General features: G+C 40.1%; 1 protein-coding gene across 9 annotated transcripts in view; it reads right to left on the minus strand.

Annotated features, from left to right (window-relative positions):
* The window catches only part of MTUS2 (microtubule associated scaffold protein 2), a 593,760-nt gene that overhangs the window by 513,715 nt on the left and 67,469 nt on the right, over nucleotides 1–12,576 (minus strand). For 2 of the 9 annotated variants that reach the window (XM_077868250.1, XM_077868247.1), the window contains exon 1: nucleotides 676–865. The exons of the other annotated variants lie outside the window; for them this stretch is intronic. The gene's annotated coding sequence lies outside the window, so the exon portion shown is untranslated. Of the gene's footprint in view, nucleotides 1–675; nucleotides 866–12,576 lie in introns of those variants that run through there. 9 annotated transcript variants of the gene reach the window in all.

Genomic DNA, 12,576 nt, shown 5'->3' on the forward strand with positions numbered 1-12,576 from the left:
GATTCAGCCTACACGTGGCAGCAGTAAGACTCTTTTCACCATAGATCAGATCAGTTGACAATGGCTCTGCCTTTAGATCATGGGAAACGATTACCATTCTTACTGTTGTTTTGGTCCTCCCCCTTTTATCTGCCCTATGCCATTCTCTACATTAAACTGGGTGTGGAAAGAATCCTGAAAGACCTTCTGGAAGCATCATGTGGCCAGGAATAACTTCCTGCTTCTGTCTGTTCTTTCTCCCTACATAAATACCTCTTGCCAGCTCACTTACTCAGCAGTTTTCCAAAGTAGGTTCTGTTTTTGTTTTTGGGGGGATTTTTTGTCTAGTTAGGATACTTGACTCTGACTACAGCTCCGATATATCAAAGGAATGCTAAATGTCTGCAGTGGCCCCCCCACAGCCTGAAGAAGAGAGTGCAAACTTGTCACCTGGCATTCGGGAACCTCCCTAACCACCCACAAATTCACCCTCCAAGGTTACTTGCTGCTATTCATTCTCCTCTCCAGCCATATGGAATGCTTTTGGTTCCTTGGAACATTCCAGGCTGTCCTGCCTTCAGACATTTGCTTACGCTGTTTTCTCTCCTGGGAATGCCCACCACCTGCACCCACCTCTTTCACAACCATCAGCACAAGCACACACTCACCCAAATTCAGCATAAATGTGAGCCTCACCATGAAGCCATCTCTCCTTTCTCTGCATTGACGTTCTCCTCCCTGTGAATCCTCCTAGGACCCAGCAAGTGTTCTCCTGTGGCTTGCAGCACTCTCTATTGCAGTCCTGCACATCAGGTTCATTTCTGGACCATGAGCTCCTCAAGAGTGTCCCTCAAATGTCTGGAATATGTCTTTTACAGAGTAGGTTCTTACAGAAACAAGGAAAGAAGGAAAAAAGGAAGGTGAGAAGGAGGAAAAGAGGTTGGTCGGGAAGGAGAATATGACCAACCCTGTGAACTTCTCATCCAACCATAGCAAATGATTCAAAACATAATCTCAAATAAATGAACTCAAGAATAAACTCAGAGTAAAACGTTAGGTATGTTTTGCTCTAAAAGATATGTTCGGGTTAAGATATATTTTTAGAGTTGGCGGTTGTTCTAAACAGGTAATATCTACCATGCCTCTGTGCCCTTGAATTTGCTGTTCCCTTTGCCTGGAGGGCTGCCCCTCCCCTCTCAGCTTGGCAAATGTCCAGCGAGACTTCAGTATGACTCACGCACCAGCTGCCCCCCCATGAAGCCTTCACAACACCTCACGCAACAGCCCTGAACTCTACCTCACAGAGCGTGCACATTCATAAATGTGTATCCAATGCATTCTCCATGCCAGGCATCATAGTGGGAATATTGTAGGTATTAGGTAGATTTTGGGAATATAAATACTAATGAGACAGCCCTTCCCTCAGAGTCAGGGTTACAGAGTTTGAAGGGTAGAGGTGATTATGACAGGCTGTGATTCATGAGTCTGGAATCACTCATTTTTTTTCAACTTCAAGATTTTATTAACATGAGTTTTTAAAAACAAGCATCCATATCAGTGTGGGGGAGAGGGTGGAGAAGAGGGGAGAGGAGAGGACAGGAGGGGAGAAGAGGAGAGAAGAGGGCAAGGCAGGGCAGGACAGGGGAAAGGAATTCTGCTCTAGTGGTAATAAAGCTCCAGGTTCATTCCACTGTGGATTTCATAGTCCTCCAGAAACACGTGGTCCTTGAAAATCATGTACCACTTCTTCAAGATGCTCAGGGAACAGGAAGGGAGACCTTGGGCCCAGCCCAGTGGAGAGGCTGAGTGGTTAAGGAACGCTTTCCAGGGGCAAATAATACCTGAACTGAGTCTTAAAGAAAAAGCAAGAATCCATGAGAATCAATGGGATATGCGAGTGGTGGAAGGAGGGTACCTGCCAGAGGTGAGCCTTTGTTATTTGTTTTCTCCTTTCAAAGGGCTGCCCATATCACCTCTGTTACCTTAGCCAGGAGGTAAGCATTTACAAAACTCATTTATGTCATTTTTTAAAGACCTTCTGGTGCCAGTAGTCTATGATTCTGCTCTTTTGTATGTGCATGCAATGTGTTTTAGTAGGTAACACACTGTACTCTGTAACACTTGAAAGATAAAAGGGTACACAGTAAAGAAAGTAAGTTGATCTGCCCTTCCCTTCACAGAGGCACCATAGGTACAGTTTTCCAAGATTTCGTTAAATTCATGTCCCTGCTCTGAATGGAAATATGGGCTCCTTCCACATTTTACCTGCAACTCTGGCATCTGAAAAGACACTGGAGGCTTCCAGGCTCCAGGTGCTCACAAAATTTACGAACACTAATTAGTACCAGCGAAATGTGTGCCAGGTGTCCTAGGACAAACCTCTTTTCCCTCAGCTTCTTCCCCGGTAAAGGGATAGCAGAAGACAGGCAGAGCAAGTCAGGGCCGCTTCAGAAAGAAGCCAACACTTTAGGAATGAAAAAGAGGACTCCAAGAGATGAGACAGCTCCCTTCAAATATGTAAAAGACTATACCAGAGAAGAGAGGTTAGAGTTGGCCCCTGTGATGTCAAAGGGTAAACTGGAAGTGATGAAAGGAAGCTGTGGGGCCCCACGGAGGCTAACATGGGGTGGAATCCCCGGGTGGCCTCTGTCCAGGGTAGAGAAGCAAGCACAAAAAATGTATGCGACTGGATGACAAGATCAATGCTTCTCAAAGCAAAATACACATCCCATTAGTAGAATGCGATCTAATCATAGCTGGTATAAAGTGATTTTTTAAATAAATATTTTCATGGTTGTTACAAAAACGTAGGACAATAATAGCTAGCTTTTGGGTGCACTTAATGTGTGCATGGTACTGCTTTACATTCTTCCCCCCACCCCCATGAATCTTCATAAAAACCCTATTAAACTGAGAGGTGGAATAATTTGCTCCAGGTCACTGTGACCAGACAGAGGTGGAGCAAGAATGTGAACCCAGGCAATTTGGCTCCAGAGTCCAAGGAGCAACATCATCAAATCCTGATATTATGCTTAGGAGGAAGCTAAGCCAAGCATAGGATATAATCTAGAGAAAATACTATAACATAACTAATAATGTTAGTTCTCAAATATAACAAAAATCATGAATATAGTCTCATCATTAAGTCTAGATGTTTCGATAAGGTCCCTTCCTGTCCAGCTTCTAGAATTGCAATATAACCACCAAAAACTCCTATAATTTAGGCCATTCTGTAGTTACAGAGTACATATCATTAGAAGTGAAGCTTCATGGCTAAAATAGATGCTGTTCCAGGGACACTTATATGCTTTATAGTCTAGTAAAAAGTTGCTACATTGTACAGAAACCATCCTACTAAGTCCTCCACTGGAATGCAGGTATGGAAAAATTTAGCCAAGATCCTAGTCAAGTATCACTGGAGCATCCCTAGCACCCTGCATCCCCTCACCCCAACCTCACCCACCCTCGCTACTATATATGGAATATATATGCCCTCTCATGCTCAAATTCCACTTAAGAGCAGAGAACACAAACATATTCTAAAGGGGAGAGGACTTTAATGAGTTCATGCCAAGTTTCCATTTGCTATTCTTTAGACTGATCCATTTTGCTACCGGTTATGGAAACACTTAGAATGACAAATTAGAACATTTTCAAGTATACTGGTTTTTCCCATGTCTCACCAGGCATGGCTACCCTTCTCTTCAAGAGAAAAAAATAATCCCTCACGCTTTCTTTTGAAATACAAATCCCAGCGCACAGCATAAAGCACTGCTCTGTATTTACCATAGGTCTGCAATACATACATAAACTGAGGAAAAACATGGAAGCCTTGAAAACGAGACACACCCATAATCAATGCACATTCTGGCTTCATTACAACTTCATACGCCCTACAACAGAGTGAGAATAATTATCTAATAACTAGGCAGCTCACCCAAATCTGTGATGACTTAGCTATAATTAGAAAGTCAGAAATAATGAGCATGTACCTGCAAGCCCAACCTAGCACAGAGGAGAAAACACCACTGTGCAAATGAGTCTAAGTTCTCCAGGGCAGGCAATGCATGTCTTAATTCAATCATCTCTGCAAGTCAAGTGAAGCCCTAAATGCCTCTTTTCCTCCCTTGAATGGAACACCACCACCATGAGATCCTTTTTGTTTTTTCTGAAGCCTGTCACCGAATGGGGAGCATATGAGAAGCTACATCCCTGGGAAGAGCTCAGAACAAGTGAACAATGAACCTGTCACCTCCATCATCACAAAGAATCAAAAAGAAATTAAAATAAATGGATTATATAAAGCACCCTTGGTAAACACTAATTACTTCCAAGTAGATTCTTGGTTATCAGATTTCATGATCAATTGCTTTTTTTTCTTGGGAGATGGTGAATTTAGCATGCAATTTTATTTCTTTTTCTTTAATGATTCTTTTCAAATGATGTGGCTTATCCCTTACCCTTTGCCCTAGACATTGACAATGCAATCTTAAATGTAAAGGATGAGACCCAAAGGTTGACTGTACTATCTCAAGGGACCAATTCTCTCTTGAAATATCTCTTGCTTTTCAGATTTCATGAGATCTATGCAGGGCCTGTAACCAGAATAACAACTGACAGCATCTCTGATTAAGATGCCAAAGGAGAAATCAGATAGATGGATTTTCTTCACTGGCTATGCTTTCATTCTGTACCAGACATGACTCTTGCCTTTCTCTCTGCTTTTATTGTCCTATTTAGAGCATTTTCATCAGTGTTTCAATATCTATTTTTATTTTGCTCATAAAAGTCATTTAGTACAACTATAAGTCCAAATATGCAAGGAACCAGGGAATTAAGCTCTAGAAAGACTCAATCCACTCAGAGCATAAGCATACAATGGTCAATAGTGCAAACCAATGGTGTTAACAGAGGAATGGACAGTGTTTTGTAGGACACAGAATTCGTTTGTTCTGCCACAGAAGACAGGGGTAGGGATAAATGGGTAGAGAAGGTTTTGCAAAGAGGAATACATGAACTGTGTTTTGATAGGAAAGAGAGGATAGAAAGGTATGTAGGGCAAGGAGAAAAACATGAAGATAAGCAGAGCCCCAAGTGAGTAGATATTTCACAGAGCTTAGGACACGCTAGGTTAATTGTGCCTTTAGCATATGCAAGTGGAGATGCCTGGTAAGGAAGTCTGGAGGTTTTGAGAGAAGGAAGAGGTGGAAATCACTGCCCAGATGACAGCCCTGAGAGGGTCTGGCATGAGAGAAGAGGTCATGGACAGACCTCAGAAGACACTCCCTTACACCTCTGTGGTCACACTAGACTTTGCTTCCTCTCCTAGAGCATGAAAAGCATTCCCATCACAGGGCCTCCGTACACTCACCCTTGGTCTAGAATGCTTCCCCCTTCCTTTCACCCAACATTGCTCAGGTCTCAAGGACCCCATACTGAACCCCCTTCCTCAGTGCTCTGTAGCTTTCCTTCACAGGGCCTAACAAAATTGAAATTATGCAGTGGTATTGTAATTATTTATTTCGTGTCTATTCCCCATTAGACCCACCTAGCTTTGTCCTCTATGTCCTGCATGAGGTCTGCCACACAGATGGCTCTCAATAAATATCTGCTGAGTAAATGAGAAAGGAGCTGTGGTCAGAGAGACTGGAGGCAAATCAGCAATCAGTTGTGTCCAGGGGGCCAAAAGGGGCCAGTTTATCAGAAAGAATATAGTCGATAATGAGGAGGCTAAGAGAATAAGCACAGTGAAAACAACAAAGAGGCCTACTTCTAGGAAACATAATGAGAATGATTAAACTTCCCAAGGCAATAATCCAACCAGGCCAACTACATAAATCAAATCCCTTCAATCATGGTTTATTATCTACAAAATGAAGGCCAAACTCCCTAGCAGGAACCCAAAGCCTTCCTCAACCCACCAACCTCCAACTCTAACCCTCATGTTGGCCAACACAACTTATTCCCTGCCCCAGACATTCCGATTTCTGTACCTTGGACCCCACTGGACTAGGTTCCCGGCTTTCTAACATGCTAAACCCTGCGAGGACTTCGAAGCCATGGGAAATGCCAGTTCCTCACCCAAGCTAGCCTACTCCTAAACTGTTCTGCCCATGGTAATCATTCCTCTAAAGTCCTAAAACAGCTTAGGTCTGTATCACTCACACACTTCATATACTTTTTAAGTTCACACATGCTTTACCTCCCCTAATTTAGCAGCAAGTTCCCTGAGTAAGGACCATATTTTTTGGTTACTTAAAAGGGCCAAAAGGGCCACAGTGAGGATTTACACACAGATAATACTCATTTCCCTGGGAAGATCATCCCAAACTGAGCTCCCCTCCTCTGCCCCTCCCACACTCTGCCCCATCTCAGCCAATGACATCCACAACTCCATCTCTTTCCCTTTTGCAGTCTTTTTTTTGATGCCTCTCATTCTCATCTACCTTATTTCTAATCCATCAGCCTATGCACAGAAAGACAAAATCTGAAAAGAATACTCATAACATAATCTGTGATTATTGTTGAGTAGTATAACCAATGGCAACTAGTTTCTCTTTTCCTTTTAATATACGTTTCCAAAATATGCATGTTATATTAAAGTTTATTTTTCCTCTTATAAAATACATAAATCTTTAATTTTCCTTTTCTTCTAACCTTTGCTTTTTTGGTTGATAAATATAGTGCTACTAACTGAGTTGTTAGCATGAATATGTCAGAGTGTTTACCATGAGTCCTGGATTTTGCTTTTCCATTTCACAAAATTTAAGATAGAACAACCAATTTTATTAATGCTCTACTTTATTCATTTACTGCTGTGTTTCATAAATATTCAGGGATCAACCTTGCTAGATTTATTCTGATCTTGATAAAGTATATTTTATGTTTTATCATTAGCCCGGAGTAATATGGAAATGGAAATAATAACAAGCAGAAAGGGGGGAAATGAGACTTCCATTTCATCAACAGTAAGTGCTTTTTTCATGTTTTTCAGAGTTGGTGTGAATTAAACACAATGAATACAGATTTCTTCCTTAAATCATATTATTAACCAAAATGTGTTCAACAGAAATGTCAAGACCAAATGTTGGTGAAATACAATTTCAGCAAAAGATGCCTAAATGTCTGCTGAAAATGGTGGTCTTTCAGTAACCAAATCTCTGTGTTCTTTCAATATATCGTATCCCTCCTAGCTTCATTTTTTTGCCTCCACCTCATGACCTATCACTTGAGATATTAATACAAATACCTTCACCTTCTTGACCCCTTGCCTCCCTGACCTGAATCAATTCATCACCTCTACCTTCACTGCCTTCCTATCACAGGTTTTTGAGCACTGACCCTGAAAAACCACATAACAATGCCAATGGTGCTTAGATACCTCCCTACCATCCATGCCCACTGGGCACAACACTAAAAGGAAATTCTTTTACTTCACTTCAGAGAGTTCTCACTCCAATCAATTTTCAACCTCTGCTAGATCATCAATGGACTCCATTATTCAATGAAGATGATTGAAAACTCTCTCTTAACACACACAGGGCAATACTACCCTGTCTAGGAAATATCCACTCTCTTGGATTTGCAGCAATGATGTTTCAAGAATGTATTCAAATAAGGGGAGCCCCCCAGGTCAAGTTTTCAACATCAACATTTCATATCACTTGTACATGAAGTAACAGTCCAGGAAAAGTCTATGGGCAATCAATAAAACATGCATTCTAAGAAGTAAAATGGTACCCCCACAGACCCTGCCCCACCTTTAACACTACGTACAACTCTACATTTAAGTTCTAAAATTTGAATGTGCTAGTTGGTATTAACAACAGAGGAACATGGAAGTAGGGGGGAGGGAGAAAAAAGTAGGTTTTAAATAGTAATTAAAGCTTATTCCCTATGGGTTCCAGAGGTGATCTGGGGAAAAGGCCATTCTACCTGAGTTTTCCTAGCCACCACCAGGCACATGGGGAAATACATTATTAAGTCACAACCTCAATGTTTGAAAGTGTTCTGGGCCATTATGCTAAAGGCCACCAGAAAGTAGGTTTGATCCTCACATATATCAATTAATATCTTTCAGAGCCACAAAGCATGCACCCTTATCCAACAGTCATTACTCAAAGGATCAAGTGCAAATCTTGCACCATAATTGAAAACACACAGAGGCCATGGTCTATACTTAGGAGGCCAGTAGCATCATTTCCAAATGCAAAGGAAACACATTTTGAGATGCAGTGAAACAGAGGAGCCAGCACCTCCAAGGCCTGTGCTGCCTAGATACTAAATTTAAGTAAACCACCAATGGCCTTAGCAATTTAAGAATTTAATTATAGCTTATGACATTGGGAGATAAAATAAGTACATACCCATATTGCTACAGATCAGTAGGAAGCTTCTGTGTATCTTCTTACAGACTCATTTACTAAAGCAACATCATAACTACATTAGTTATAGGATTTATAGTAATCTCGCACTAAATTCACTTCTTTAAACTGAGCAGGTGTCGACAAGTAATGTGAGATTTTATGGTTCCTACCATATGTCATCATTATATGACATTCTCTGTTATACTTCCACCAGCTTACAAAATATAAATAACAGATCAGGTTTGCTTTCTTAGTTTTACTAAAAATGAGCTCTTAGCCTGGGATATGCTAACAAAATTATCTAAGCACATACCTATCAAATTATTTTAATTATAAAGTATTTTTAATGATTCTATTAATTACAAAATAGCAACAGGCTATTTAAATGTTTTTAAAATAGCATTTAAAAGTAAGAATAAAAACAAAAGTAAGACAGTAACAAGCTATGTATAAGTGTCTATCCCAGGAAACAAAAGCAAATATATGTGTCAACTATACTTCAAGAAATAAATAATTAATTTCATATCATAAAAAGCAAACACAGAGTTTGAAAAATGAAATCAGAAGATAAGAGAACAAATTCACTTAATAAATATTTATTGAAAACCTATAATGTACAAGCATTGTTCCAGGTACTGGGAATATAATAGGAAGTATAAGGGATATTGTTTGGGGGCATTCACCTCTTTCCTAACAAAACTGATTTTGTTCAGGTATTCACCTCTCCTCCATCCAGCCCCCACAGAAGCTGGCCCTACTCCTACTTCCATGGATGGTATGACTGACCCAAAGATAATCCCACTCCTGTCACCAAAGATGGGTTCAGGAATGAGCCTATGACTCAACCTAGACACACAGAGAGTGCTTTCCTGGGGATTTCTGAAAAAAGACTTTCCTTGATCTTGTGGGATGTCCAAGAAGTAGATCCCTTTTCATCTGGGCAGTATGTTGAATGAGAGGTTGGGAACTACTGTAGCCATCCCTAGGATGGCTAGAGGAGGGTAGAGCCAAGACATGCACATGGAAATGTGGCTGGAACCTCTAGATGATGTCATACTCAATCCTACCCTACCTTTAGGCTTCCACATTTATATGGGCTAATAAATCTCATTATTTAACTCATCTGAACTGGATGTTCTTATGTACCCATACTCTTGAAGAGCAGAATGTATAATCTCTTTGCTTCAGAATGTATAATCTAGGGGGGAATCTACACACTGATCCAATGTTCAAAATTGGGCTCCTTAATTCTGACGGAAGGCGGAGGTGGGGCAAAAGATTAGAAGTGCTAAAATCTTCCTGTGGGAGAGTCATGTTTCAGCTGTTAGCTAAAAGATTTCAACACAGTATCTCAGAATAACAGTACACAGGCAGCCGTAGGAATTGGTGCCTTGCTGGCATTCTGCCACCCATCCGAGGCTCATCAATTTTTAAATTAAAAAACATTTTAAACAGGTTTTAGTGGGCAAAAGAAGTGATGAATAAAACATTCTAGAACATTACAATAAGCAAACCTACAAAATAATCACTTTAAAAATTGCTATAAGTCCTTACTGTTATATTCTGAACCCCAGTGAACAGAAACCTTTTTTTTTCATTTAAAGATACAGTTTCCTCTTTCTTTCTAACCCCAAGTTGTTGAAATGGTCATTGATATTCTTGAGTGACACCAAATGATCAATTACAGAATTCACCTGAACAATTTTCCCCAGGGAAGATGCTAAATCCATATCAATCCAATAGCACATATTTACCTATGAGTTATATTTTCCTTCCACAGTAGCACAGACTAAGTTAATCCTTTAAAAATTAAACAGTAGCATGAATAGAGAACACTAAACACATAGGCATAGTAAAGCAGCAATCTAAGTGCATACCCTGGATAATAAAAACAAAACAAAAATTGTATGTATTTAATCTAGGTTTGGAGTTTCTTCAACAAAGAACAAGTACTCAACTGGATTCATGTATTCATTTATTTAATACATTTTTACTGAGCACCTATTATGTGCTAGGTATTGTGCAACTGTACTGGTTTGGTGGGGGTGAATCTTTCCTTCATAAAACACTGTCTTAGGGAGGAGACAATAAAATAATCCTCATAAATACATGTAAATTACAGTTATGATAAGCACTTCTACAAAAGAATGGTTTGGGAGACCCTCCTTATCTCGGGATAATTGATACTAAACCAAGACCCCTGAGAATTAATCAACATACAACAAAGTTTTCACAGTAAATTGAAAAAAAAAAAAAAAGAAAGGATAATTTATGTGGTATCCAACCCCCAAAACTACCTACAATGATCTATGACTCCTAGTATTCTTGTCCTTGTATAATGCTATTCCACAGTGAACCAGAGTTGGTCTCCTGTGACTAACAGTCAGTGGAAGTGACAATATGGGGACTCATATTAGCTCATAAAAGACAGTGTAGCTTCTACCTTGGCTTCTTGGAACACTTACTCTTTAGAAGGCTGGGCACCATGCCATGAAGCCATTCAAACCCTCACAGAAAGACCCATATGGAGAGCAACTAAAGCTCCAGATAAACAGCCAAGCATATGAGTGAGCCATTCCAGTATTGTCATGGCTATAGATGATTGCAACCTCAGCTGATATGACCACACCATCTAAAAGACTCCAAAAAAGAACTACCTAGCCAAACCCTTCCTGAACTCCTAATAGACACCATAAGACATAATAAGTGAGTCCTTGGTCTTAAGCCATTATGTTTTGTATGATTTATTATACAACATAAATTGAATGACTTACCTTAAAAATAGTAAGGGAAAATAAGTTTATTTCATCCAGTATTTGAGAAAATCATTCTTAAATAAAAATATGAGTCAAGTGTTGATTAAATACTGTATAAAAGCATAATAAAAAAGCCTATTTTCATTCCAAATTTTTACAGGGTAATAATAAAGAGTTTTGTAAAAAAAAAAAATTGTCTTACAGTCTTTTGTAGTTCTTTGATTTCCAAATTATCATCTATTGAAGGTCATTCATTATCCATTGTACCTTCCTCAATTATGAACTCAAATGACTCTAGGTATTGGTCATTACCAACACATACATTTCTAGTAATTCAACATACTATCATCAAGTTCATAAAATTCTGCATAGCTGGTGATATGTGTGATTTTACTATGGAACTGATTGGCACTGCATTGTTTGTAAACATCCAACTACCAACCAGAGGTTAATACCACTTACTGACAGGATGAATGGGGATTAATGCCAGTGGGTTTTTTAAATAAATTTATTTTTTTTATTGGTGTTCAATTTGCCAACATATAGAATAACACCCAGTGCTCATCCTGTCAAGTACCCACCTCAGTGCCCATCACCCAGTCACCCCCATGCCCCACCCTCCTCCCCTTCCACCACCCCTAGTTCGTTTCCCAGAGTTAGGAGTCTTTCATGTTCTGTCTCCCTTTCTGATATTTCCCACTCATTTTTTCTCCTTTCCCCTTTATTCCCTTTCACTATTATTTATATTCCCCAAATGAATGAGACCATATAATGTTTGTCCTTCTCCGATGGACTTATTTCACTCAGCATAATACCCTCCAGTTCCATCCATGTCAAAGCAAATGGTGGGTATTTGTCATTTCTAATGGCTGAGTAATATTCCATTGTATACATAAACCACATCTTCTTTATCCATTCATTTTTCGATGGACAACGAGGCTCCTTCCACAGTTTGGCTATTGTGGACATTGCTGCTAGAAACACCGGAGTGCAGCTGTCCCGGCGTTTCACTGCATCTGTATCTTTGATTTTTTTTTTTAACTTTTTTTATTTATTTATGATAGTCACAGAGAGAGAGAGAGAGAGAGGCAGAGACACAGGCAGAGGGAGAAGCAGGCTCCATGCACTGGGAGCCTGATGTGGGATTCGATCCCAGGTCTCCAGGATCACGCCCTGGGCCAAAGGCAGGCGCCAAACCGCTGCGCCACCCAGGGATCCCTGCATCTGTATCTTTGGAGTGCAATTGCTGGGTCGTAGGGCAGGTCTATTTTTAACTCTTTGAGGAACCTCCACACAGCTTTCCAGAGTGGCTGCACCAGGTCACATTCCCACCAACAGTGTAAGAGGGTTCCCCTTTCTCCACATCCTCTCCAACACTTGTTGTTTCCTGCCTTGTTAATTTTCCCCATTCTTACTAGTGTAGGTGGTATCTCATTGTGGTTTTGATTTGTATTTCCCTGATGGCAAGTGATGCA

This window comes from Canis aureus, chromosome 24 (assembly GCF_053574225.1).
Source record: "Canis aureus isolate CA01 chromosome 24, VMU_Caureus_v.1.0, whole genome shotgun sequence".
NCBI lineage: Eukaryota > Metazoa > Chordata > Mammalia > Carnivora > Canidae > Canis > Canis aureus.